The sequence below is a fragment of the Mesoplodon mirus genome (assembly GCF_964341445.2).
Source record: "Mesoplodon mirus genome assembly, chromosome: 7".
Classification (NCBI taxonomy): domain Eukaryota; kingdom Metazoa; phylum Chordata; class Mammalia; order Artiodactyla; family Ziphiidae; genus Mesoplodon; species Mesoplodon mirus.
Genome location: NC_138983.1, coordinates 58,941,258 through 58,965,054, shown reverse-complemented (window position 1 = coordinate 58,965,054; position 23,797 = coordinate 58,941,258). Strand labels below are relative to the sequence as shown.

The 23,797-nt window shown below is 39.7% G+C and overlaps 1 pseudogene across 1 annotated transcript; it reads right to left on the bottom strand.

The window, feature by feature from the left end:
- Positions 1-17,669: 17,669 nt before the first annotated feature.
- Positions 17,670-21,064, bottom strand: LOC309808791 (olfactory receptor 51H1-like; annotated as a pseudogene). Its single transcript has 2 exons — positions 21,002-21,064; positions 17,670-18,646 (listed from the first exon to the last, which is right to left on the bottom strand). The product of its transcript is annotated as an olfactory receptor 51H1-like (transcript).
- Positions 21,065-23,797: the final 2,733 nt, after the last annotated feature.

Here is a 23,797-nt window from a genome sequence, read left to right as displayed (position 1 = left end):
AGACTACAGTACAAGCATCACTGTTTGTGATGCACTAGCAACAGTAGCAGCAAAGGAGACTATGTGTGGGCCCAGCCATATAGATGCCCAATGACCAAGGTTGACTGCTGCCTTTGAACGCCTGTCAGCAAGAGACATCAATGCTGAAACCAAGATACAATAGGATTATTCTTCAAGGAGGCCACTTGGTGGCAAGTCAACCACTCTGGGTCTCTTGCATCCTAGGAAGTATGGTGGTTTGCACTGCCAATGATACATACTTGTTCTTGGTGTAGATTTGCCTTTCTTGCTCACAGAGCCTTGCCCAGCACTTCTCTTTAGGGCTTCCTGAATGCCGGATTTATAGACAGGACATCCCACATGACATAGTACTCAAAGAAAAGACATTATTCAGAGAAGGATAGGGCTCATGCCCATGGGACCCACTGGTAGTATTACATTTCCTCACCAACCAGAAGTAGTTGGCCTCACAGCATGCCAGAGCCGTCTTCTAAAACACAGCTGAAAAGCAGTTCAGAAGGCAGCAGTTCACAGAAGTGGAGTGCTGTCCTTTAGGATGCAGTCTATGAACTAAACCAGATCTCTATATGGTGCTATCTCCCCAACAGGAAGAATACAGGAGGCCAGAAACAAAGGGGTAGAGGGAGGAACATTCCATCTCTCATTCCCAATGATCCACTAGGGGATTTCCGCTTCCTTTCCCTGCAAATGTTGGTCTTGCAGAATTGGAAGTCCTGGTCCTCAAAGGGAAACAGCAAGGGTCCAATTGAGCTACAAGTTAACATCAGGCTCCTCCAGACCCCTATTCCCAGGAACAAACAGGTGAGAAGAGGAGTTACCATACTGACAGGAGTAGTAGACCCTGAACTGAGGAGACAGGGCTGCTCTTATACAATAAATGCAGGGAAGACTTTGTAAATAGTGGAGAACTCAGATGATCCACTGGGGTGATTAATGGTATTCCCTTGCTTCATTGTAACCATGGGTGTACAAACGCAACCATCTTGAAGAGTATGATTATTAAGGTTTCAACCCCCTCAGAAATGAAGGTTTGGGTCACTCCACATGTAAGCCACCTAGATTTATGGGGTTGAGAGCTGAGGGTGAAGGGAATTCCAAATAGAAGGAGAGGATGAGTAACAGTTGTGGCTCTGCGAGGAATTTCAGAAACTGGGGCTGTAGAGCTCATCCTTCCCACCTTTCAATTTTGCCCTTAGCCAGACAGGCCCATGGGAACTATGGAGGAACTGCTCCTAAAATCCGAAGGAGACCTCTGCAATGCAAGAATGCACTGTGGTGGCCATAAAAAATATTCTTTTCAGATTTGACTGCAGGGAGCATATATGACTGATAGCCTCAATCATTGTGCTATGGATTTTATGGCATTGCCTAAGCCCTAGTTATGAGCTGTTTCCAACCAATGGGTGAGTACAGCACTAATATGACAGGTCTATTGCAGTGCAATACTAATTTTTTCATGAGTTCCATTGACTCAAGACATACCTGCAGCTTTGCCAAAGTGGTCTTAGAGATACACTAAAGTCTAAGACCTTCCTTCTCTTCTTTCCTTCCTCCCTCTTAGATCAGATTTGCATTGTGATTTCATGGCTCTTCCAGCCTCAGGATTCCTCTTGTCTTACTTCATGAGCATTTCCTTCATGAGCATTTCCCCTCTGTATACCTCTGACACATCTAATTTAATGTTGGCACCTGCTCCTCACAGGGCCCATTCTAATGCAACTATGGTAACTCCCACTGAAAAATCTTCAACTTGTGTTCACAAGGCAGTCCTGTGGGGAAAGCTAATACCTCTATGACTATAAACCTGATGGAGAAAATGTTCACATATTAAGGTATGGGGAAGTCTTTTTGGCTTACACATGGTTCAGCTTGAATACTGTGTGAACTAAGACAGCCTTATTCATGGCCTATTAAACACACAGCACATGCTTTTTAACCATAAAGGTAAAAAACGTCCATTTCAAAGATAAGGATAAATAACTCCCTTCATGGTGTTCATGCTAACACTCCTTCAAAGACAAGGTTCCCTTCCCAGACACAAGGGTCATGCTGTCTCACTGTATAGATACTCAGTTTGTCTCTTTTGAAACTTCGAAGGAATATCCCCCTGTCATGTTGATACCTTATCAGAACAAGGAACATAAGACTATGCAGAAACATGCATCAACTGAGCAGTTTCTCGAAGCTGAGAGGCTGTCTCCTGGACTACAGTCCTCAGTTTGGCTCAAGAAAGTCTTTCCTATTATAGGTTGTTTACTGGTTATTTCTTTCAACAAGCCCCTTTTCAAAGACTGCTCTCAGACCTTTGAGAATGAAAGCCATGTAACTGTCACAACCCTCAATACATAGCTTAGCGATGCTCTCTTTTCCTAACCCTGGAACAGAATACATGAAGGTCGTTCTAGTGTAGATAAATCTGAAGGACCTCCTGTCAGAAGTGTCGTCAAGCAATTGAGTTCAAGGTATAGCCTGAAGGCAGAGCTGGCTTGAAGTTAACAGTCTTTCTCACAATTCATGACGCCTGGTTGGAAGGGAGACACAACTACAAGAATAGCCTGAGACTGCTGTATCCTAGCAGATTGAGGGAGCTGGGCTGCAATGTCAGTTTTGCCCTGTAGCAGCTTATTTTTAAGTGTTTGATTATGACTATTGACTTACCACTTAAGTTTTCATTCTAAGTTGTCCCTCCCTCTCCATCCCAATTGTTGTACTCAGAACAGATGGGAAAAGAGCATAAAGGATATATTACCAACTGCTTGGCCCTTGTGAGGACAAAACTTCTAAATAGTTCTGGTTTTTTAAAGGAAGCAGACTAAAATACTCCTGGAGGTACCTCAGCATCTCAGACACTGGGTTGAATTTTTAGTTGTGTTGACTACCAATCTGAGTTGTTTGGACTTTCTTCCTATGTGGAGGTCCCTTTCTCCATCTGTTCCCTGAGGTTGCCCTATCCTCATCTATACTGAGCCCACTCTTAGAAAATGTCTCTTACTGATTTAATAGCTATTACCTAAAGGGACTTTCTCAGCCCAAAACTATAGCTTTGGTATTAGAACATTCATAGCACATAGAATGGTTTTTGCCCATTTTGGTTCACAACTAACCTCAGAAAATAGTGTCCCCAACCTTCTAAAGCTCTCAGGACTGACACATTACCCAAGGATATTTCTACTCCCAAATCTGCTTCTCCCTAGTGGACATAGGTTTTTTAATTTAGTTTCATGGGAAGGGGGAAGATTTACTATTTGTATTTGGTGCCTTAGGCTCTTCATCCAAGGACCTCACACACCCTTTCATTGATGCTAGGGATTTTGCAGCACATGCTCATTGTCTTACAGTAGCCAATGCCTCCAGGGCAGGTGAACTCACAGAACAGAACAAATATGTCTGAAAAACAACTGTTTAATAAAAAAAAGACCTCACTGAATTAGAGTCCATCAGAAGGAGAATTATTAGAATAGACGGCTCACTAGAAGCAATGGTCATGTGTTTGGATTGTGTGCGTAAGACACAATAGGCTTTAATTTGACATAAACTTGGCTTAGCTTTGTAGAAGTATAGGGGATGGGAAATAGAGCAGTCCTCCATCTTCAATCCCATTGTGAGGTCCTACAACTATGCAGCCTCTTGGACTCCTCATCCCTGAAGGGATGTGAATGTTTGAGTATAAGAAAGAATGAATGGATGAGGCTAAAATGAGTTATGTTGCACCTTACACAGAGATCACTGCATTGATATCCCACTGGAGTCTTGCCTTCTCAATTATATATGTCTAAGAACTATGCCACAGACCCCTAGGTACAGGTACAGTTTCATAGACCAGAAGATCACAGTAAACAGGACAATCATCTCTTTGTACACAGCATTCCACCTTTATCTTAACTCAGTAAGAACTTATTGAAAGGAAGCCCTGTTCAATTAGTGTAGCTGGAAAAAATCACTATCCACATGGAAGATCATTAGATCCCAACCTCACTCCATATACAAAAATGAACTCCGGTTGAATTCAGAATTTAAACATGAAAGTAACTTTAATTCTTGGTATAGCAATATGGGTGAATATGTTAGGTCTTAGGGTAGGTGAGGATTTAGACAGATGTTTCTTCCAAGAAAGCTAAAAGATTTGACTAAATTTTCAAAAGTGTCTTAAATCAAGACATTCCAAATGGAAAGATTCACATTTCAATCTTTATAAATTTTTTGTTTTGATTATCAGAAGTCCTAACACTAAGAGAAAAATTGGACGAGAAAACAATTTCAAATAAAGTATTTAAACACTCAAGAAGGTGGGGGACCTTCAAGATGACAGAGAAGTAAGAAATGGAGATTACCTTCTTCCCCACAAATACATCAAAAATACATCTACATGTGGAACAACTCCAGAGAACACCTACTGAACAATGACAGAAGACTTCAGACTTCCCAAAAGGCAAGAAACTCCCCCCACGTACCTGGGCAGGGCAAAAGGAAAAACAGAGACAAAAGAATAGGGACGGGACCTGCACCGCTGGGAGGGAGCTGTGAAAGAGAAAAAGTTTCCACACACTAGGAAGTCCCTTCACTGGCAGAGACGGTGGGTGGGTGGGGGGGAGCTTCGGAGCCACGGAGGAGAGTGCAGCAACAGGGGTGCAGAGGGCAAAGTGGAGAAGTCCCCACACAGAGGATCAGTGCCGACAAGCATTCACCAGCCTAAGAGGCTTGGCTGCTCACCCGCCAGGGCGGGTAGGGGCTGTGAGCTGAGGCTTGGGCTTCGGAGGTCAGATCCCAGGGAGAGGACTGGGGTTGGCTGCGTGAACACAGCCTGAAAGGAGCTAGTGCACCACAGCTAGCCAGGAGGGAGTCCAGGAAAAATTCTGGACCTGCCTAAGAGGCAAGAGACCATTGTTTCGGGGTGCATGAGGAGAGGGGACTCCTCCCCTGTCTGCCCACAGAAGTCAGAGGACCACCTAAACAAGCTCCAGAGACAGGCGTAAGCCATGGCTATCAGCTCAGACACCAGAGACGGGCATGAAACGCTAACGCTGCTGCTGCAGCCACCAAGAAGCCTGTGTGCAAGCACAGGTCACTATCCACACTCCCCCCCTGGGAGCCTGTGCAGCATGCCACTGCCAGGATCCCGTGATCCAGGGACAACTTCTCTGGGAGAACACACGGCATGCCTCAGGATGCTGCAATGTCACGCTGGACTCTGCCACTGCAGGCTCACCCTGCATCCCAATTATAACTACCATACCCCTCCCTCCCCCTGGCATGAGTGAGGCAGAGCCCCCTAACCAGCCTCTGCTTTAACCCCATCCTGTCTAGGCGGGAACAGAAGCCTGATGACAACCTATATGCAGAGGTGAGGACAAAACCAAAGCTGAACCCCAGGAGCTGTGTGAACAAAGAAGAGAAAGGGAAATTTCTCCAGCCTCAGGAGCAGCAGATTAAATCCCCACAATCAACTTGGGGTACGCTGCACCTGTGGAATACCTGAATAGACAAAAAATCAGCCCAAAATTTAGATGGTGGACTTTGGGAGCAACTGTAGACTTCGGGTTTGCTGTATGTGACTGACTTGTTCTGATTTTCATTTTTATCTTAGTATAGTTATTAGCACTTGTTATCATTGGTGGATTTGTTTATTGGTCTCCTTGCTCTCTTCCCTTTTTTTATTACTTTTTTTAATTTAATAATTTCTCATTTTTATTTTAATTATTTTATTTTCTTCTATTTCTTTTTTTAATTATTTTCATTCATTTTTCTCCCTTTTCTTCTGAGCTGTGTGGCTGACAGGGTCTTGGTACTCCAGCCTGGTGTCAGACCTGAGCCTCTGAGGTGGGAGAGCCAAGTTCAGGACACTGGACCACCAGAGACATCCAGGCCCCAAGTAATATCAATCAGTGAGACCTCTCCCAGAGATCTCCATCTCAACACTAAGACTCAGCTCCACCCAATGGCCAGCGAGCTCCATTGCTGAACGCCCCATGCCAAACAACTAGCAAGATGAGAACACAACCCCACCCATTAGCAGAGAAGCTGCCTAAAATCATAATAAGTTCACAGATACCCCAAAAAACACCACCAGATGCAACCCTGCCCACCAGAAAGACAAGATCCAGCCCCACCCACCAGAACACAGGCACCAGTCCCCTCCACCAGGAAGCATACACAAGACTGAACCAACCTCATCCACTGGGGGCAGACACGAAAAACAATGGGAACAACAAACCAGCAGCCTGCAAAAAGGAGACCCCCAAAACAGTAGGTTAAACAAAATGAGAAGACAGAGAAATATGCAGCAGATGAAGGAGCAAGGTAAATGCCCAAGAGACCAAACAAATGAAGAGGAAATAGGCGGTCTACCTGAAAAAGAATTCAGAGTAATAATAGTAAAGATAATCCAACTCTTGTAAACAGAATTGAGAAAATACAAGAAACATTTAACAAGGACCTAGAAGAATAAAAGATCAAACAAACAATGATGAACAACACAAAAAATGAAATTAAAAATTCACTAGAAGGAATCAATAGCAGAATAACTGAAGCAGAAGAATGGATACGTGACCAGGAAGATAAAATACTGGAAATAACTACCACAGAGCAGAATAAAATAAAAAGAATGAAAAGAATTGAGGAGAGTCTCAGAGACCTCTGGGACATTAAACACACCAATATTCAAATTATAGAGTTCCTAAAAGAAGAAGAGAAAAAGAAAGGGTCTGAGAAAATATTTGAAGACATTATAGTTGAAAACATCCCTAATATGGGAAAGGGAATAGTTAATCAAGTCCAGGGAGCACAGAGAGTCCCATACAAGATAAATCCAAGGAGAAACACGCCAAGACACATGTTCATCAAGCTATCAAAAATTAATTACAAAGAAAAAATATTAAAAGAAGCAAGGGAAAAGCAAAAAATAGCATACAAGGGAATCCCCATAAGGTTAACAGCTGATCTGTCAGCAGAAACTCTGCAAGCCAGAAAGGAGTGGCAGGACATATTTAAAGTGATAAAAGGGAAAAAGCTACAGTGAAGATTTCTCTAATCAACAAGGATATCACTCAGATTCAACAGAGAAAATAAAATATTTACAGACAAGAAAAGTTAAGAGAATTCAGCACCACCAAACCAGCTTTATAACAAATGCTAAAGGAAATTCTCTAGGCAAGAAACACAAGAAAAGGAAAACATCTACAATAACAAACCCAAAACAATTAAGAAAATGGTAATAGGAGCATACATATCAATAATTACCTTAAATGTAAATGGATTAAATGCTCCAACCAAAAGACATAGACTGGCTGAATGAATACAATTACAAGACCCAATTATATGCTGTCTACAAGAGACGCACTTCGGACCTAGGGATGCATACAGACTGAAAGTGAGGGGATGGAAAAAGATATTCCATGAAAATGGAAATCAAAAGAAAGTTGGAGTATCAATTCTCATATCACACAAAATAGACTTTAAAACAAAGACTATTACAAGAAACAAAGTGGGACACTACATAATGATCAAGGGATCAATCCAAGGAGAGGATATAACAATTGTAAATATTTAAGCACCCAACATAGGAGCACCTCAATACATAAGGCTAATATAACAGCCATAAAAGAGGAAATCAACAGTAACACAATCATAGTAGGGGACTTTAACACCCCACTTTCACCAATGGACAGTTTATCCAAAATGAAAATAAATAAGGAAACACAAGCTTTAAATGACACAACAGACCAGACAGATTTAATTGATATTTAAATGACATTCCATCCAAAAACAACAGAATACACTTTCTTCTCAAGTGCTCGTGGATCATTCTCCAGGATAGATCATATCTTGGGTCACAAATCAAGCCTTGGTAAATTTAAGAAAGTTGAAATCGTACCAAGTAGATTTTCTGACCACAATGCTATGAGACTAGATATCAATGACAGGAAAAAAAACTGTAAAAAGTACAAACACATGGAGGCTAAACAATATGTGACTAAATAACCAAGAGATCACTGAAGAAATCGAAGAGGAAATCAAAAAATACCTAGAAACAAATGGCAATGAAAACACGATGACCCAAAATCTATGGGATGTAGCAAAAGCAGTTCTAAGAGGGAAGTTTATAGCAATACAATCCTACCTCAAGAAACAAGAAACATTTCAAATAAACAACCTAACCTTACACCTAAAGCAGTAGAGAAAGAAGAACAAAAAAAACCCAAAGTTAGCAAAAGGAAAGAAATCATAAAGATCAGATCAGAAATAAATGAAAAAGAAATGAAGGAAACAATAGCAAAGATCAATAAAACTAGAAGGTGGTTCTTTGAGAAGATAAACAAAATTGGTAAACCATTAGCCAGACTCATCAAGAAAAAAACGGAGAAGACTCAAATCAATAGAATTACAAATGAAACAGGAGAAGTAACAACTGATACTGCAGAAATACAAAGGATCATGAGAGATTATTAAAAGCAACTCTATGCCAATAAAATTTACAACCTGGAAGAAATGGACAAATTCTTAGAAAAGCACAACCTTCCAAGACTGAACCAGGAAGAAATAAAAATATAATCAGACCAATCACAAGCACTGAAATTGAAACTGTGATTAAAAATCTTCCAACAAACAAAAGCCCACGACCAGAGAGCTTCACAGGCAAATTCTATCAACATTCAGAGAAGAGCTAACACCTATCCTTCTCAAACTCTTCCAAAATATAGCAGAGGGAGGCACACTCCCAAACTCATTCTACAAGGCCACCATCACCCTGATACCAAAACCAGACAAAGATGTCACAAAAAAAGAAACTACAGACCAATATCACTGATGAACATAGATGCAAAAATCTTCAATAAAATACGAGCAAACAGAGTCCAACAGCACATTAAAAGGATCATACACCATGATCAGGTGGGGATAATCCCAGGAATGCAAGGATACTTCAATATATATGCAAATCAATCAATGTGATACACTATATTAACAAAGTGAAGGAGAAAAACCATATGATCATCTCTATGGATGCAGAAAAGGCTGTAGACAAAATTCAACAGCCATTTATGATAAAAACCCTCCAGAAAGTAGGCATAGAGCGAACTTACCTCAACATAATAATGGCCATATATGACAAACCCACAGCCAGTATCGTCCTCAATGGTGAAAAACTGAAACCACTTCCACTAAGATCAGGAACAAGACAAGGATGCCCACTCTCACCACTATTATTCAACATAGTTTTGGAAGTTTTAGCCACAGCAATCATAGAAAAAAAAGAAATAAAAGGAATCCAAATTGAAAAGGAGAAGTAAAGCTGTCACTGTTTGCAGATGACATGATACTATACATAGAGAATCCTAAAGATGCCACCAGAAAACTTCTAGAGTTAATCAATGAATTTGATAAAGTAGCAGGATACAAAATTAATGCACAGAAATCTCTGGCATTCCTATACACTAATGATGAAAAATCTGAAAGTGAAATCAAGAAAACACTCCCATTTACCATTGCAACAAAAAGAATAAAATACCTAGGAATAAACCTACCTAAGGAGACAAAATACTTGTATGCAGAAAATTATAAGACACTGATGAAAGAAATTAAAGACGATACAAACAGATGGAGAGATACACCATGTTCTTGGATTGGAAAAATCAACATTGTGAAAATGACTCTACTACTCAAAGCAATCTACAGATTCAATGCAATCCCTATCAAACTACCACTGGCATTTTCCACAGAACTAGAACAAAAAATTTCACAATTTGTATGGAAACACAAAAGACCCTGAATAGCAAATGCAATCTTGAGAAAGAAAAATGGAGCTGTAGGAATTAGGCTCCCAGACTTCGGACTATACTAAAAAGTTACAGTAATCAAAACAGTTTGGTACTGGCACAAAAACAGAAATATACATCAGTGGAACAGGATAGAAAGCCCAGATATAAACGCATGCACATATGGTCACCTTATCTTTGATAAAGGAGGCAAGGGTATACAATGGAGAAAAGACAACCTCTTCAATAAGTGGTCCTGGGAAAACTGGATAGCTACATGTAAAAGAATGAAATTAGAACACTCTCTAACACCATACACAAAAATAAACTCAAAATGGATTAAAGGCCTAAATGTAAGGCCAGACACTATAAAACTCTTAGAGAAAAACATAGGCAGAACACTCTATGACATAAATCACAGCACTTTCTTTTTTAACCCACCTCCTAGAGAAAGGGAAATAAAAACAAAAATAAACAAATAGGACCTAATGAAACGTAAAAGCTTTTGCATAACAAAGGAAACCATAAACAAGACAAAAAGTCAACCCTCAGAATGGGAGAAAATATTTGCAAATGAAGCAACTGACAAAGGATTAATATCCAAAATATACAAGCAGCTCATGCAGCTCAATATCAAAAAAGCAAACAACCTAATCCAAAAATGGGCAGAAGACCTAAACAGACATTTCTCCAAAGAAGATATACTGATTGGCAACAAACACATGAAAGGATGCTCAATGTCACTAATCATTAGAGAAATGCAAATCAAAACCACAGCGAGATATCACCTCACACCGGTCAGAATGGCCATCAAAAAATCTACAAAAAATAAATGCTGGAAAGGGTGTGGAGAAAAGGAAACCCTCTTGCACTGTTGGTGGGAATGTAAATTGATACAGCCACTATGAAGAACAGTATGGAGGTTCCTTACAAAACTAAAAATGGAACTACCATACGACCTAGCAATCCCACTTGTGGGCACATACCCTGAGCAAACCATAATTCAAAAAGAGTCATGTACCACAATGTCCATTGCAGCATTATTTACAATAGCAAGGACATGGAATCAACATAAGTGTCCATTGACAAGTGAATGGATAAAGAAGATGTAGCACATATATACAATGGAATATACTCAGCCATAGAAAGAAACTGAGTTGTTTGTAGTGAGGTAGATGGACCTAGAGACTGTCATACAGAGTGAAGTAAGTCAGAAAGAGAAAAACAAATACCGTATGCTACCACATATATATGGAATCTAAAAATAATAATAATAATAATGGTTCTTAAGAACCTAGGGGCAGGACAGGAATAAAGACACAGACATAGACAATGGACTTGAGGACACAAGGAGGGGGAAGGGTAAGCTGGGACAAAGTGAGAGAGTGTCATGGACATATATACACTACCAAATGTAAAATAGATAGCTAGTGGGAAGCAGCTGCATAGCACAGGGAGATCAGCTCAGTGCTTTGTGTCCACCTAAAGGGGTGTGATAGGGAGGATGGGAGGGAGATACAAGAGGGAGGAGATATGGGGATATATGTATACATAAAGCTGATTCACTTTGTTATACAGCAGAAACTAACACACTATTGTAAAGCAATTATACTCCAGTAAAGATGTTTTTAAAAAAATCTTTGATAAAGGGGGGCAAGAATATAAAATGGGAAAAAGGCATTCTCTTCAGTAAGTGGTGCTGGGAAAGTTGGACAGCTGAATGTAAATCAGTGAATTTAGAACACATCCTCACATTGTACACAAAAATAAACTCAAACTGGCTTAAAGATTTAAACATAAGGTATACCACCATAAACTCCTAGGAGAGAACATAGGCAAAATATTCTCTGACATAAATCATACCAATGTTTTCTTAGGTCAGTCCCCCAAGGCAAGAGATATAAAAGCAAAAATAAACAAATGGGACCTAATCAAACTTACAAGATTTGCACAGCAAAGGAAACCATAAACAAAATGAAAAGACAACCTATGGAATGGGAGAAAATATTTTCAAACAATGCCTCTGACAAGGGCTTAATCTCCAAAATGTACAAACAGCTCTTATAACTCAACAACAACAAAACAAACAACCCAAACAACAAAATGGGCAGAAGACCTAAATAGACATTTCTCCAAAGAAGACATACAGATGGTCAATAGGTACATGAAAAGATTGCTCATCATCGTTAATTATTAGAGAAATGCAAATTAAAACTACATTGAGGTACCACCTCACACCAGTCAGAATGACCATAATCAAAAAGTCTACAAGTAACAAATGCTGGAGAGGGTTTGGATAAAAGGGAACCCTCTTACACTGTTGGCAGGAATGTAAATTGGTGCAGCCACTATGGAAAACAGTATAGAGATTCCTCAAAAAACTAAAAATAGTGTTGCCAATGACCCAGCAATCCCATTCCTGGGCATATACCCAGAGAAAAGTATAATTCGAAAGGACACATTTACCCCTATGTTCATAGTAGCACTATTTACAATAGCCAAGATATGGAAACAATCTAAATGTCCATCAACAGATGAATGGATAAAGATGATGTGGTATATATACAATGGAATATTACTCAGCCATCAAAAAGAATGAAATAATGCCATTTGCAGCAACATGGATGGACCTAGAGCTTATCATACTAAGTGAAGTAAGTCAGAAAGAGAAAGACAACATATGATATCACTTATATGTGGAATATAAAATACAATACAAATCAACATATCTATGAAACAAAAAAGGATTCACAGATATAGAGAACAGACTTGTGGTTTCCAAGGGAGGTGGGGGGGAGGGGAGGGAAGGAATGGGAGCTTGGGATTATCAGAGGCAAACTGTTGTATACAGGATGGATAAACAACAAGGTCATACTGTATAGCACAGGGAACTATAGTCAATATTCTCTGACAAACCATAATGGAAAAGAATATGAAAAAGAATATATATATATACACACATATATATATGTATGTATATATGTATGTATATACATACATATATATGTGTGTGTATAACTGAGTCACTTTACTGTAAAGAAGAAATTAATGCAACACTGTAAATCAACTATACTTCAATAAAAATTTTTTAAATGAAAATAAATAAAAACAAAGATTTTAGACCAAAAAAATAGAAAAAATTAATCAAACCAAGAGCTCGTTTCTTGAAAGGATAAAGATCAACAAACCTCTGGCCAGGCTCACCAAGAAGAAAAGACAAAGGACCCAAATAAACAAAATAAGAAATGAAAGAGGAGAAATAACAACCACTACCACAGAACTACAAAAAATTATAAGAGAACACCATGAACAATTATATGCCAACAAACTGGACAACCTAGAAGAAATGGACAAGTTTCTAGAAACATGTAGCCCACCAAAACTGAATCAAGAAGAAATAGATAATTTGAACAGACCAATTGCTAGAGGTAAAATTGAATCTGTAATTTTAGAAGGAAAAAAAAAACTCCCTGCAAACAAAAGTCTAAGACTGGATGGTTTCACTGGGGAATTCTACCAAATATACAAAGAAGAACTTAAACCGATCCTGCTCAAACTCTTCCAAAAGATTGAAGAGGAGAGAACACTCCCAAAGTCATTCTATGAAGCCACCATGACCAAAACCAAAGAAAGACACTACCAAAAAATAAAAGGCCAATATCTCTGATGAATATATATGCAAAAATTCTCAATAAAATATTAACAAACTGAGTCCAACAACACATAAAAAGGATCATACACCACAACCAAGTTGGATTCATCCCAGGGTGACAAGGATGGTTCAACATATGCAAATCAATCAATGTGATACATACCACACCAACAAAAGAAAAGACAAAAAACACATGATCATCTCAATTAGATACAGAAAAAGCATTTCATAAACTTTAACATCCATTCATGATAAAAACTCTCACCAAAGTGGGTATAGAAGGAATATACTGCAGCATAGTAAAAGCTACTTATAATAAATCCACCACCAACATAATACTCAATGGTGAAATACCAAAAGCCTTCCTTCTAAAATCTGGAACAAGACAAGTATGCCCACTCTCACCACTGTTATTCAACACAGTACTGGAAGACCTAGCCACATCAATCAGAAAAGGAAAAGAAGTAAAAGGAATCCAAACTGGAAGGGAAGAGGTGAAATTGTCATTATATGCAGATGACATGATACTACATATAGAAAACCCTAAAGACTCCACACAAAAACCACTAGAACTGACAAACGAATTCAGCAAAGTAGCAGGATGCAAGATGAACAAACAGAAATCTGTCACATTTCTTTACACTATCAATGAAATATCAGAAAGGGAAAGTAAAAAAATTCCCTTTTACAATCACATCAAAAAATATATATGTAGGGCTTCCCTGGCGGCACAGTGGTTGAGAGTCTGCCTGCCGATGCAGGGGACACGGGTTCGTGCCCCGGTCTGGGAAGATCCCACATGCCGTGGAGCGGCTGGGCCCGTCATCCATGGCCGCTGGGCCTGCGCTTCCGGAGCCTGTGCTCCACAACAGGGGAGGCCACAGCAGTGAGAGGCCCGCGTACAGCCAAAAAAAAAAAAAAATATATATATATATATATATATATATATATATATATATGTAGGAATAAACCTGACCAAGGAGGTTAAAGATTTGTATGCTAGGAACTAAAAAACATTGAAAAAAGAAATTGAAGGTGATTTTAAAAATGGAAAGATATCCCATGCTCTTGGATTGGAAGAATTAATATTGTTAGAATGGCCATACTACCCAAAGCAATCTATAGATGTGATCCCCATCACATTACCCATGACATTTTTCACCAAACTAGAGCAAATAATCCTAAAATTTATGTGAAACCATAAAAGACCCAGACTTACCAAAGCAATCCTGAGGGAAAAGAACAAAGCTGGAGGCATAACCCTCTCAGACTTCAGACAATACCACAAAGCAACAGTAATCAAAACAGTGTGGTACTGACACAAAAACAGACATATGGATCAATGGAACAGAACAGAAAGCCAACAGACCTACGGTCAATTAATCTTCAACAAAGGAGCAAGAATATACAGTGGAGAAAGGACAGTCTCTTCTGCAAGTGGTGTTGGGAAAGCTGGACAGCTACATGCAAATCAATGAAGTTCAGAACACTAACTCACACCATACACAAAAATAAACTCAAAATGGCTTAAAGACTTAAATATAAGACATGACACCATAAAACTCCAGAAGAGAATATAGGCAAAACTTTCTCTGAAATAAATTGTAGCAATGTTTTCTTCAGTCTCCCAAGGCAATAGAAATAAAAGTAAAAATAAACAAATGAAACCTAATCAAACTTATGAGCTTTTGCACAGCAAAGGAAACCATAAAGAAAACAGAAAGACAGTCTGTGGAATGGGAGAAGGTATATACAAACAATGAGAAGAAAAATGGCTTAATTTCTGAAATAAACAAATAGCTCATACAGCTCAATATCAAAAATAACCAAACAACCCAATCAAAAAAATGGGCAGAAGACATAAACAGACATCTCTCCAAAGAATATGGATGGCCAATAAGAGGCACATGAAAAAATGCTCAACATAACTAATTATTAGAGAAATGAAATCGACACTACAATGAGGTGTCACCTCACACCAGTCAGAATGGCCATCACCAAAAAGTCTACAAATGTTAAATGCTGGAGAGGATGTAGAGAAAAAGGAACCCTCCTACACTGTTGGTGGGAATATAAACTGGTATAGCCACTATGGGGAATAGTACAAACATTCCTTAAAAATCTAAAAAGTTGCCATATGATCCAGCAATCCCACTCCTGGGCATATACCCAGAAAAAAGTATAATTCAAAAAGGTATATGTACCCCTATGCTCATAGTAGCACTATTTATAATAGCCAAGATATGGAATCAACCTAAATGTCCATTGACAGATGAATGAATAAAGATGTAATATACAGATATATATATACACACACACACACACACAATGGAATATTATTCAGCCATTAAAAGGAATGAAATAATGTCATTTGCAGCAACATGAATGGACCTAGAAATTGTCATACTAAGTGAAGTAATTCAGACAAAGATAAATATCATATGATATCACTTATATGTGTAATCTAAAAATATGATAAAAATGAACTTATTTACAAAACAGAAACAGACTCACAGGCATAGCAAACAAGCTTATGGTTACCAAAGGGGAATGGGAGGAGGGATAAATTAGGAGTTTGGGAGTAGCAGATACAAACTACTATATATAAAATAGATTTTTTTTAAAGTCCTACTATATAGAACATGGAACTATATTCAATATCTTGTGATAAACTTTAATGGAAAAGAATATGAAATAGAATATATATGTGTGTGTGTATAAATGAATCACTTTGCTGTACATCAGAAACAAACACATTGTAAATCAACTATATTTCAATTTAATAAATAAATAAAGGCAAATGGCTAAAGTGTACATTGCTGCAAACCTACCCAGCCTCCTGTGATATAAGTGTTCAGTCAGAATGATAAGGCTCACATCTCAAAAATATCAAGTAGATGACACCAATAAAATTAAGGGCTCTGTGAAACTATCCCCCCAATCTATGCCATAAACATATCCATCAACTCCAAAAGTGTCCTCTTGCCTTTTTTATTTATTATTATTTTTATATTTGATAGGAACACAAGATCTACCCTCTTAGAAAATTTTTAAGATACAATACAGTATTGTTAATGACAGGGACTATGCTGTACAGTAGACCTCTTATCGCCAAACCCATCAAGTTGTATACACTAAATATGCACAGCTTTTAATATGCCAATCTTACTTCAATAAACTGGCTTTTTAAAAAAAATGAATCAATAAAAAGAACTCCCCTCAGGAAGGAAGAAAAAAAATAATATAGACCTGAAAGATAGGAGCTGTTAATGCTGAAGGAATTCCTTTCATTGTCTCATGCATGGGAATGGCTCACCCAACATGCAGTTACTAAGTAGTGACATCAGAATGTGGAAATTAATATTTAAATCTTTACTAATCATACCTGATAGGGTTGGCAGTTTTAGAGACAGCCATTTTGTAAATCCTAGGTGAAATTCTTTCTTAAAAAAACGATGGAATCTAGCAACAAATGTGGACTTTTTCCTCTTGTGGGCTCTAATGCAGGCTCAGAAAGTGGACCTAACCATAATTTCAAATATCAATACTTAATCACAAGAAAATCTAAATGGACAGTGAGCAGCTTCCCTGGGCTTGGCAACACCAAACTTTCTCTCTAGCTCAAAGCAGAGACACACATGAAGAGAACCAAAAGAAAACTGCCACTCCCTAAGGTGTAAATAGGTGCTAAATGAACTCAGCAGGTACAGTATTATCCTATGTGTTTCCCACCAACCACTCCCCTTTTCTATTTCTTGGTATATGAGCTGGTTAATATTAAATGTGGGAAAAGAGGGCTAGTATTAAGGTGAATATAGCTTACTTACACATAATATTCTTATTATACATAATAGAATAGAAATATAGTTCTTCCTTAGGTTTGAAATGAAATGGGTTGGGAGTAAAATCCAGTGGGGAAAAGGATAGAAATGCCTGCACGAATAGATATGCACACACATCCTCTCAGTGAGTCCCCTAGGCAAGGAGATGTTACAGTATATATGAGTATGAAATAGTTCAACTCTGATCAGAGCAACAAGAGGATTACCAAGATGATACTTCTACATGCTTTCCAATGATCTCAGTCCCCCAAAACTGTAATTATAGAAGCTGATGCTGCCCCACAAAAGGCTCAGTGGTAAGATCTGAAACATTCAGAAACTTCAAAAGTTAACTCCACCACTAATCCTCCCCCAAGATCCAGGTTGACCCACAGGGGTTGTGTGCCACTGTGTCCTTCTGCTGCTCTACGAGACATCAACCCTTTTCTGCTGGAAGTGCTTTAGGAGGCCCTGACAGATCTGCTTAGACTTGATGCAGTAGACAATGGGGTTCATGAAGGGCAGAACCAAGAAGTGCAGGTTGGCCATAAGCACTGCCAGAGCAGGGTAGCTGTGCTTCTCTACTCGGTGCAACACAGACAGCCCCAGTTTGGGCAAGTAAAAGATGAGAACAATGCAGAGGTGTGAGACACACGTGTTGAGTGCCTTTAGTTGTTTCCCAGGTGATGCAATGCTCAGCACGGTCCATAGGATCAGGGCATAGAAGAGTATGATGAGGGAAGAGTCAAAGCCCAAAGAGAGGAGGATGGAGACCAGGCCAACCAGGCTGTTGACCTGAGTTTCTGAGCAGGCCAAACCCACAAGGTCACATGCAGGCAGTAACAGTGAGAGTACACTGATCTGGGGAAAGAGCAGACACCGCAGGAGGATGGGTCCTGGGAGATTGAGCAGGACGGCCCTCTCCAGGATGGCAGGCCCCACTTCGGCCATTGCTGAGTGGGTCAGAACTGAGGCATAGTTCAGAGGGTCCCGGATGGCAACAAAGCGATCAAAGGCCATGGCCAACAGCACACCAATTTCCACATAGGTGAAGGCGTGGATGAAGAACATCTGTGCCGCACAAAGATTGAAGGGCAGCTCACCAGCACCCAGCCAGAGAGCTGCACCATGGTGGGGAAGGTGGAGGCCCAGAGGCCCAGGTCAGAGGCTGCCAGCATGGACAGGAAGAGGTACATGGGTTCGTGTAAGGCTGGATCTGTGCAGATCAGGAAGAGGATGAGACTGTTACCCAGGATGGAAACCACACAGATGAGGTTGATGGGGATGGAAACCCAATGATGAGAAGCTCCCAGACCTGGGAAGCCAGTGAGGAGGAAGGTAGAATGACCAGAAGTGCTGGTGTTGCAGGAAAATATAGTGATTCCAGGAGGGAGTTGTCCACCCTATAGGTAAGAAGCATTCATTCATCTGATCACCACTTATAAAGTCCCTACCAAGAACTAAGGACTGGAAAGGAAGAGCTGCCCTGTCACCCTTTCTCAGGCCATGAGAGAAAACTCATTCCTCTGAGGAGCTCCATTCCCTCCATTTTCTGTGTAATTTAATCTTCTCCTTGAATAAAGTGATGTTGAATAAATTTTATGAGCTAATCTCTGCTTATTGCTTTAGCCTCTCAGTATCTATTCTCTCTTTGGCCTAAATAAACAACCTCCTTTCTCACTTAAGCTATACCCAAAAGCCTATCTCCAGACTGTATTCTCAAAATAAATAATGAAGAAGGGAGAATAATTTTCTGTTGAAATTTAGTATGATGTTAGGAACAAGCAGTTTAGACTCCATTTCTATTTATTCTTAGCGACAGGTTTTCCATAGTGTGACCTACCTGTTAACAAAAGAGACACATTCAAACAAATGATGTATTTTCAAAACCACCCTCTGAGGAGGCTGGTTGTTTTTTCCTCTGGTGCTGTTAAAGAACCAACATTTTCTGTGTATCTTTTCTGGAAAAGCCTTTGGAGCGCAAAGGTTCTTTCCAACGTGCTCAACAGTGACAAATTTCTCTCCCGTGAAGGTGGGTTGGCCTAGAGGAAGTATTCAACAGTTCGTTTGAAGCTAAATCTGGTAAACAAGATGGGAACTGAGATGAATTCACTTTTGTTAAACTCCTTCTTACCCAATCCCACCTCCACCTCACTGGCTGCTTAAACTTGTACATTTTCTTCTGACCTTGGCTTTGAGACAGTCCTATGGCCATGGGCTTAATTAGAAGGCACTTTTCTCTTAAATATCTTTTTGTTCATCCCTCTTATCATAAAAGCTGTTATGACAGCACCAAGTGCTTTGAAATTCTCCAGAGTTGGGGGCTGGAGGGTGAAGCTGACAGGTCTTGAGGGGTATCACCTACAGAGCCAGGCAGAGAATCATGAGTTTCCAGAACCCCAGGGTTAATAACATTTAGAAAGGAGCCCAGAGTGTAGTGTGTAAGCTCATATATTCCCATTACTTCACATAACACTTTTGGGCTGCAAAGCCTCCCCAGCTTCTTTCCTCTGCAATGGGAACATTTGTCTCCATTTGTCTATTAAGTATCTTCACATTGGTGTGCATTGGTGTACATTGTAAATTGAACGTCCAGCAGAACCACAAATTATAATTCCCCTTTCTCCCGAGTTCACCCTCTAAGACCTGTTGGACCTTCCTCCCTTTCCTATTATCCATGAAAACTCCAGGAAAAAAAAAAAAAAACTAGAATCTCTTTTCACTCTGTAATACGTTCCCCAAGTCAACTTTGAACTATCCCCTCCTTTCAGATCCCAATGAAAATAATCTAGCCCAAATCACCAACATTTCCCTTGATATTATAAAAGCCTCCTAACTATCCTACTTTCTTCAGTCTTTCTGTATTCTGATTCACCTTCTAAATTTCCATTTGAATCATGATCAGAATACTGAAGAAAAGGCAAGCATGGACATTGAAATGAGTATGCGCCTGGGGAGGAAACACAGTGATCATATTTGTTTCAGGAATATATCTCCTACCATAACTTTAATGATCCTCACTGGTCCCTGATGCTGCAGGATCAGGTCTAAGTAAGATCTTTATACTGGGTCCAGAAGAGGAAGGACCTTGTTCATTCGACATCTGTAGCCTATACAGTCACCTCTCCCCTAAGCCTTATAAATGCTACTCATAAGCTATCATTCTACTCATCAAACTTACCATATTTGATAATTCTTAAAATGTCTTTTTTGTTGAAATATAAAATACACATAGAAAAGCCTATATCTCCTAAATGTAAAACTTGATGAATTTCCTCAAAGTGAGCACACCCATGTAACAAGCACCCAGATCAAGAAACAGAATATTGTCAGCCTCCCAGAATTCCCTTGTTACCCCTTCCAGTCACTCCATCCTCTCAATGATAAACCACTATCCTGATTTTGCCTGTATATGTCATGCATTATCTATATATATAGTCTTTTCTGTCTGCCTCCCTCCACTCAACTTTATGTCTATTTATTGAAGGAACAAATAGATGGTTTGATTTATGTTTTACAATCACCGTCTTACTAAACTGACTTTCCATTATGTGTCAAGAACTGTGCCAGGAAACAGCATACAGCAATGAAAGCTCACGTAAAGCAGGAGTCCCCTAAAGGAATGTGCTTATTTGTTCCAATGTGAGCATGTGTGATTCCACCAGCTGGTTTCTGATAATGATTATTCACAATGATAGTAAGAGTAATTGCTATCATCTATTGACTATGCTCAGACACTGAGTAAGGATGTTCCCTACCATCTTCACAGTAAAGAGCCGAGTCTCAGGCTGAATAACTTGCTGTAAGCCGAAGTGAATCATCCTGATCTCAACTCAGCCCTGATGCTCAAGGCCATGTGCTATCAGAAAGCTCTGAAACATTTACCAAACTGTCAGGCAAGACATACAGTATCTGATAGGCCAGAGCCCAGATGGAAAGGCTTTTTCTCCAGATGCCACTTAACCCATACAAAAATAGCAGCTTGAGGCCCGCCTGCGAGCAATGTTTTCATGGACTGTCATTCCATATGGCATCATATAGTTTTGCACAAAGCTTCTGTCCACAGCAGAGTAAAAGGACAACCAAGTGCCCACAATCCCACCTGAAAAATAGAACGGCCTTCTCAAGCATTTGGATCTTCTCAAGCAACTTGGACATCCTCTTTCTCTGTGGTCCCTAGAGATCCCTGCATCACTGTGCTGGAGTTAAATACACCTTGCCTTGCCCTATTTTTTCGGCCTTTTGCCAGATCTCTTGCTTTCTGACACTTCTTCAGGGTCCTAAGTTTATTTTTTTTTTACTAAATAATAGTAAGAGTCAGAAAACAACACATTTGTCTTTTATAAATGCTCTCTACACATATGCTTACTTAATCCTCTGACCCTGTGGGATATCTTCCCATTTTCTGATGAAGAAATTGGATCTCAGAGAGGCTAAGTAACTTTCCCAAGGTCATGATGTTAGGTGATAGATCCAGGATTTAAATCCAAGCTGGCCTAAAGACAAAGGCTACTTTCTTAACTGCTTCATATAAGAAAAAGCAATTCTGGCACTTTGTGGTTATTCGATCCTTTGTCCTCAGGCTAATTTAAAGGCCGTTTTTCTGTCCCCTCCCTCCAACCCCATCTCCCTTTAAAGCAGATGCAGAGGTTTGAGACCAGGGTGAAGTCATACGCTAAGAGAAGTGGGCGTCAAACCAGTCCAGCCAGGCCTCTCTGCTTCCATCACTCCCAGTTCTTCCAACCTTTCCACACAGTTTGTGGCTCATCGTCTGAATGCAATGGCCAATTTACCTTGCACAGCCCACCTGCACCCAAGAATTCAGCGGTGTGTGATACAAGGGAGGCTGCATCCTCCTCCCCCTGTTCTAATGCTGCAGGGTGACAAGGAGTTCACCAAAAAGTTATGCCCTTATCATGTAAAAAAAAAAAAAAAAAAAAAAAAGAACAATAACACTGACTTCGCAGAGTGGTTGTGAACATGGGAAAGACTATAAACTGTTTAGCACACAGTTGGCATTTATTAAAATGTAACAATAAGCAGAGACACCTAGGATTTTCACGCCCCGTATCTCATGACATCCACCTCCTTCCAAAGCCTGTGAGTGGCGTCATCCCCTTTCCGTAGATGAGGAAACAGAGCCTCAGAGATGAGGAAACCTGTCAGTGACCCCATTAAGAGGAAGCAGAAGAGACTGGCTTCAAGAACATCCCATTTGACTCCAAAGCTCATGCATCTGTCCATCCCTCAGCACTCTCCTCTCTAAAATCTTTGAAAATAATATTTGTCTCTTGAAATCAATATAGAGATTGAGAATACATGCAAAGCACTTAGTATAGTGCCTGACACATAATAAGTGCTTAAAAATAATAATGCTTGATATTTATCAAGTATTTACTGCCTTATGAGGTAGGAATCATTTCCATTCCCATTCTGCATATAGGAAAACTGAGGCACCAAGTGGCTGAATAACTTGTCTAAGATCATGAAGTAAGAAAGTGGATGAGCCAGGGTTTAAATCTAAGCAGTCGTATTCCAGATCCCACATTCTTTTTTTTTCCTCTAATTTCTATTTATTTTAATTTTTATTTTATATTGGAGTGTAGTTGATTTACAATGCTGTGTTAGTTTCAGGTGTACAACAAAATGATTCAGTTATACATATACATATACTATTCCTTTTCAAATTATTTTCCCATTTAGGTTATTACAGAATATTGAGTCAAGTTCCCTGTGTTGTACTTCAGAGCCTACACTCTTAAGCACTGTGTTATGCTACCTCTGTCTGCTAGCTATGATGGTTATTAATATTATGAAAGCTGCAAATTCTCATCCCCAAAGAAGATGAAATAGGATTACAGATTTATAAGATCTCATTTACCACTCCTACCTCCTCCCTGACTGCTTATATGCATCAATCCTTGAAGTTCTAAGACTATAAGGGGCCCACATGCTTACTGACAATTTCTGTATTGCACACTGCATGAGCTTAGTTACAGGCTTATGGCTTAGGAAGAAGAATGTTCTCCTCAAAGAAGTAATCTCCTGAGAGAGCAAAAGAAAAATGTGATAAAACTACCTGCAGGAGGAAACAATGAAAGAAAGAAAGAGATGGAGAGAGAGGATCAATGCATAGCAGACCCTTTCAAGGATGAGTGAAAAAAGATTAAACTACACTCTCTGCCCCTCCACCATTTTACTCATCCAGGTTCCAGAAGACCAGGAATAGTGCAAAGATTATATTTATCTAATCAAGGAAGTCTGTCCCCAGATGGTTCAAGGCCAAATTATGAGCCACCAAAAAGAAATGACCCAGCTTAGAGAAAGTTGGAGACCCTCTTCCCACAAGAAGATTCCTATGGCAACTAATGCCCAAGGGGATGTAAGGCTTTAAGCCTCTGGATTTGCCAGCTGAGTCCTGGGACTGAAGAAGCCCCAGGCCTAGGGCCAAAAGGGAGGTTACAGAAAAATAGGCCCTGACACTGCAGTCCTAGCCTAGCAAAAACTATCGGGAGATGGGGATCCAAGTTTTCCCCAAGCCCTTGATACTGTTG